Source organism: Salmo salar, chromosome 14 (assembly GCF_965601325.2).
Source record: "Salmo salar chromosome 14, fSalSal1, whole genome shotgun sequence".
Lineage (NCBI taxonomy): Eukaryota > Metazoa > Chordata > Actinopteri > Salmoniformes > Salmonidae > Salmo > Salmo salar.
Genome location: NC_138304.1, coordinates 6,471,049 through 6,477,463, shown reverse-complemented (window position 1 = coordinate 6,477,463; position 6,415 = coordinate 6,471,049). Strand labels below are relative to the sequence as shown.

The 6,415-nt window shown below is 47.6% G+C and overlaps 1 long non-coding RNA gene across 1 annotated transcript; it reads right to left on the bottom strand.

The window, feature by feature from the left end:
• Positions 1–555: 555 nt before the first annotated feature.
• On the bottom strand, positions 556–4,948 carry LOC106568673 (uncharacterized). Its single transcript, XR_014380294.1, has 3 exons — positions 3,787–4,948; positions 3,469–3,604; positions 556–1,311 (listed from the first exon to the last, which is right to left on the bottom strand). It is a non-coding gene; the product is annotated as an uncharacterized LOC106568673 (long non-coding RNA).
• Positions 4,949–6,415: the final 1,467 nt, after the last annotated feature.

Below are 6,415 nucleotides of genomic sequence, written 5' to 3'. Positions count from 1 at the left end.
CATTTCTATGTGAATTTGGTCAGGCCACCCAAAAAGTTACATATTGCCACTTTAACTACAAGGTCTATGCACTGCAAGTTAACTACAATTGGTGTTGCACTAGGATTAGCCTGTAAATACAGTCCCAGGAATTTAAATGTACTGCAGATTTACCTCCTTTGAAGTTCTATTGGCAAGAATCTTGAGAATAGGGAAAATCGTTTGCCCCGGATGCACTGGACACTCTGAAACAATGAATCCATGTATTTATTTAATCACCACCCACCAGAACATAAATAAAGTTAGCGGGACAGTCATTTGCATTATTCATTTTACATCTATGCCTAGCCTTAGACTACACTCTTAGAAATGGTTATTTGGCTGTCACCTTAGGAGAAACCTTTTTGGTTCCGGGTAGGACCCTTTTGGTTCCATGTAGAACCCTTTGTCTTAAGGGTTCTACATGGAACCAGAAGGGTTGTCCTTTGGGGACAGCTGTTGGAATCCTTTTTTCTAAGAGTGTACAGTATGCCTGCCTCCTGAAAAGTAGGGGACTATGAATCACTGGAATTGTTTCATTAATTTATTAAAAACATAAATGAAGTTATTGACATCATTAACATTTATGAATAAACAATATAAGTTAGATACTGATTTATGTTTTTGCATGTAGTCATATTTCCTCTTCCTTGGTCGGTGTTGGATGGGGTTGGATGGGATTGACTGTGTCATGCTCAGCGAGTTGGAGGGTTTTTTGACGGTGACAGGGTGACAGGACTTTCTCCCCGTCTTCTTTGGCTTGGTTTGGGTGTAGCTGGTCTTCTGGGCAGTGGGGGATATCGGGGGTTTAACCTGGTTGAGGATGGGGGTGTAGCTGGTCTCCTGGGTGGTGGGGGTTATTGGGGGTTCAACCTGGTTGAGGATGAGGATGTAGCTGGTCTCCTGGGTGGTGGGGGATATCGGGGGTTCAACCTGGTTGAGGATGGGGGTGTAGCTGGTCTCCTGGGTGGTGGGGGATTATTGGGGGTTCAACCTGGTTGGGGATGGGGGTGTAGCTGGTCTCCTGGGTGGTGGGGGTTATTGGGGGTTCAACCTGGTTGGGGATGGGGGTGTAGCTGGTCTCCTGGGTGGTGGGGGATATCGGGGGTTCAACCTGGGTGAGGATGGGGGTGTAGCTGGTCTCCTGGGTGGTGGGGGATATCGGGGGTTCAACCTGGGTGAGGATGGGGGTGTAGCTGGTCTCCTGGGGAGCAACTGTATCAGAGAGTTCTTAGGCAGCAACAGGAGGAGGGTTGGAGGGTTGTAGTGTGGGGGCATGGGTGTTGATTGCCACTGTGAAATAGAACATATTAAGGGAATGGGACAGACAAGTGGGCAACAGTTTCCATTGGCAGAGGTGAGCATGTTTATTTAAGCAATAAGGCCCGAGGAGGTGTGGTATATAGCAATATACCACAGCTAAGGGCTGTTCTTACGCATGACGCAATGCGGAGTGCCTGGATACAGCCCTTAGCCGTGGTATATTGGCCATATACCACAAACCCCCGAGGTGCCTTATTGCAGTAAAAATAAATGTTTTGTCATACGGTCTGATATACCAAGGCTTTCAGACAATCAGCATTACGGGCTGGAACCACCCAATTTATAAATAAACTTTTACACAGGATATGTGAAAAGAATGTGTTGAAATGTTGCTTGCCTGAACTAACTCCTCTACTTTAATAATAACAATAATTATACATGAAACATACATAGCTTTACAACTGTAGAAACTAACAATGTCACGACACCTATGGAAGGTGGCGCCCCTCCTCGCCCGGGCGGCGCTCGGCGGTCGTCGTCGCCGGCCTACTAGCTGCCACTGATTTATGTTTCACGTTCTGTTAGTTAGGCCTAGGTTAGTTACGCACCTGTTTTGTATTAGTTGTTAGTGGGGAAGGGTATTTAGCCTAGCTAGTTAGGTTTGTAGGGGATTGTTTGTTGTCCGGGTTGTATGTTGTTTATGAGGATCAGTGGTTTTCCCTCTTGGGATTACGAAGTATTGTTTTGGGCTGCGTCCCTGGTTATCGTTCGTAAGAGGGTGGTGCCTTTTATTTAGCACACCCTGCACTCCGTTCTTTTGTCATTTTTTCCGTGCAAATATTTATTAAAAGTGTATTCCCGGAATCATCTGTCTCCTGCGCCTGTCTCCACCTCTCCTGATTCCTCAGGCCACCCATTGTGACAAACAAACAATAAATAATCTAACTAAACAACAGCAGACTAAAGAAAAGGAAGAAAAACATTAAACAAAATACTTTGGCGCAAACATGCATCCTTTGTCCTGATCTTGTCCACATTCTGATTGTGCCCACATTTTTAGAAATGCGTCTACACGTGGTCTTGTCAGTCCACTGTGTCCGCATTGTGAACAGATTTACTGGTCCCGCCTTGTATGCTAATCTTTGACAGATATTCTTTCAAAATAATACTTATTTATTTATTTTAAGACACATATATATTCCATAAGTCAATGGTGCCACCTGTCAATGATTTTAGAAGACGGGATGATTTTAATGGTTTCACTGTCAACTCCAGACGCGGTCAGGAAAATCTGATCACAATGCTTCTTTTAATCCTTTACACCTGTCTGAAAATGTGGGAACAATCAAACTGTGGACAAGATCAGGACATATAATGCATGTTAGAACCAGGTATAAACGGGGCTAAATAGAGGTAGGAAGGGCTCAAGGAAAGGGTGTGATGTGTGAGTATGTGAGTGAAACAGCAGGTGAGTGAGCGAGCAGGTGTTGCGCGTATGTGTGAGTGTGTGTGTGCGAGGGTGTGAAACAGAAGAGGTGTGTGTGGGAATGGTGGAGGGGGAGGTAAGGCTAGGCCATGGTGAAGAGTTGGGTTTTTAGGCGGGACTGAAAGATGACGATGGACTCAAGAGCCACGGATGGCTGGGGGGAGGGAGTTCCAGAGCCTAGGAGCAACCCTGGAGAAGGCCCTGTCACTGAAACTCTGGAGCTTGGACCTGGGGATGACAAGGTGGCCAACTGTGGTTGAGCGGAGAGAGCATGAGGGCTGGTAGGAGAGAAGAAGGTCAGAGAGGTCAGGGGTAGCAAGGTGGTGGAGAGCTTTTTAGGTCAGAAGGATCTTGTAATTAATGCGGTGGGAGACAGGGAGACAGTGGAGTTCACAGAGGATGGGGGTGATATGCTGCCAGGATGATTTAGTGTGGGTTAGGAGATGGGCTGCTGAGTTTTGAACCATTTGGAGCTTATCGAGGGAGTTTGTGTTAGTGCCGGGGAGTAGTGAGTTGCAATAGTCTATTCGGGAGAAGAAGAAAGCATGGATGAGAGTTTCAGCCAGCAGGACAGGAGAGGGAGGGGCTGACTTTGGTGAATTTGCGTAAGTGGAATAATTTGGTTTTTACAGTCTGACGGATGTGGTGGTTGAGGGATAGGGTCTTAAGGTAGACAAACATACATATTTCTGTCCAAATACCTTTCACAATTGCCTCATACAACCTTTGGATTGCTGCCATTGAGGTCTGACACAGTGCAGTTGACGACAAAATGTTATCCTTCCTTTTGCTGAGGAGTAGCAGGGGGTACACTCCTACCTTGTGGAACCTATGTACCTGGAATCATTAATGACAAAATAACTTCCAGAAACACAACAAATATCAGTCAAATAATGACATCTAGATTTACAGTCTTAAATGAGACAACAACAATGAGACAACAAATAAGTGCATAGGGCCTATCATTTCCCTAAGCTAGAAATGCAGAAATCTTTTGAGGAAAACATAATAAAGCTTACCAGCTTGTTTGCTGCGTTAACCAAGGTTGCATATCTTCCATGTTTCATTGTCTTATTTGCCCATGTAAAGTGTCTTTGTATAGCTGGTGAGATGAGTCAGGCGCAGGACAGCAGATATGAGTCATGAAAGCAATTTTACTCAATAATATCACAATACACGTTGTAAAAATACAAGGCCACAAAATACGGACCGCAATACAATAAACAATTACTCACCAAAAAACATAGGGGAACAGAGGGTTAAATAATGAACAAGTAATTGGGGAATTGAAACCAGGTGTGTAAGACAAAGACAAAACAAATGGAAAATTAAAAGTGGATCGGCGATGGCTAGAAGGCCAGTGACGTCGACCGCCGAACGCCGCCCGAACAAGGAAAGGGACCGACTTCGGCGGAAGTCGTGACAGTACCCCCCCCTTGACGCACGGCTCCAGTAGCGCGCCGACACCGACCTCGGGTATGACCCGGAGGATGAGGCGCAGGGCGATCCGGATTGAGACGGTGGAACTGCCGCAGCAACGAAGGGTCCAAGACGTCCTCCACCGGCACCCAGCATCTCTCCTCCGGACCGTACCCCTCCCACTCCACGAGGTACTGAAGGCCCCTCGCCCGACGCCTCGAGTCCAGGATGGCTCGAACAGCATACGCCGGGGCCCCCTCGATGTCCAGAGGGGGCGGAGGAACCTCTCGCACCTCAGACTCCTGGAGTGGACCAGCCACCACCGGCCTGAGGAGAGACACATGGAACGAGGGATTAATACGGTAATCTGGGGGAAGTTGTAACCTGAAGCATACCTCATTCAGTCTCCTCAGGACTTTGAATGGCCCCACAAACCGCGGACCCAGCTTTCGGCAGGGCAGGCGGAGGGGCAGGTTTCGGGTCGAGAGCCAGACCCGGTCCCCCGCCTCACTGCGGTGGCGGTCGGCGCTCGCCTTCAGCCGCCTCACGGCCCGTTGCCGTGAGGTGCACATGGGCGGCGTCCCAGGTCTCCTCCGAGCGCTTAAACCATTCGTCCACCGCAGGAGCGTCGATCTGGCTCTGATGCCAAGGTGCCAGAACCGGCTGATACCCCAGTACGCACTGGAAGGGAGAGAGGTTAGTGGAGGAGTGGCGGAGTGAGTTTTGGGCCATCTCTGCCCAGGGGATGAACACCGCCCACTCCCCTGGCCGGTCCTGGCAATATGACCGCAGAAACCTACCCACATCCTGGTTTACTCTCTCCACCTGCCCGTTACTCTCGGGGTGAAAACCTGAGGTGAGGCTGACCGAGACCCCCAGACGTTCCATGAACGCTCTCCAGACCCTGGACGTGAACTGGGGACCGCAATCAGAGACTATGTCCTCAGGCACCCCGTAGTGCCGGAAAACGTGAGTGAACAGGGCCTCTGCAGTCCGTAGGGCCGTAGGGAGACCGGGCAAAGGGAGGAGACGGCAGGCCTTAGAAAACCGATCCACAATGACCAGGATCGTGGTGTTGCCCTGTGAGGGAGGAAGATCCGTCAGGACGTCCACCGACAGGTGCGACCACAGCCGTTGTGGAACGGGTAGGGCTTGTAACTTCCCTCTGGGCAGGTGCCTAGGAGCCTTGCACTGGGCGCACACCGAGCAGGAGGAAACATAAACCCTCACGTCCTTGGCCAAGGTGGACCACCAGTTAGAGGTCGACTGATTAATCAGAATAGTCGATTGATTAGGGCCGATTTCAAGATTTCATAACAATCGGTAATCTGTATTTTTGGCCGCCGATTTTAAATATATATATATATATATATATATATATTTTTTTTTAAACCTGCATATTTAGCTAAAAGAAATCCAGGTTAGCAGGCGATATTAACCAGGTGAAATTGTGTCAAATCTCTTGCGTTCATTGCACGCAGAGTCAGGATATATGCAACAGTTTGGGCCGCCTGGCTCGTTGCGAACTAATTTGTCCGAATTTTACATAATTCTAACATAACATTGAAGGTTGTGCAATGTAACAGGAATATTTAGACTTAGGGATGCCACCCGTTAGATAAAATACAGAACGGTTCCGTATTTCACTGAAAAAATAAACGTTTTGTTTTCGAGATGATAGTTTCCGGATTCGACCATATTAATGACCTAAGGCTCGTATTTCTCTGTGTTTATTATATTATAATTAAGTCTATGATTTGATATTTGATAGAGCAGTCTGACTGAGCGGTGGTAGGCACCAGCAGGCTCGTAAGCATTCATTCAAACAGCACTTTCGTGCGTTTTGCCAGCAGCTCTAAGCAATTCTTCAAGCATTGCGCTGTTTATGACTTCAAGCCTATCAACTCCCAAGATTAGGCTGGTGTAACCGATGTGAAATGGCTAGCTAGTTAGCCGGGTGTGCGCTAATAGTGTTTCAAACGTCACTCGCTCTGAGACTTGGAGTAGTTGTTCCTCTTGCTCTGCATGGGTAATGCTGCTTCGAGGGTGGCTGTTGTCGATGTGTTCCTGGTTTGAGCCCAGGTAGGAGCGAGGAGAGGGACGGAAGCTATACTGTTACACTGGCAATAATAAAGTGCCTATAAGAACATCCAATAGTCAAAGATATATGAAATACAAATCATATAGAGAGAAATAGTCCTATAATTCCTATAATAACTACAAACTAAA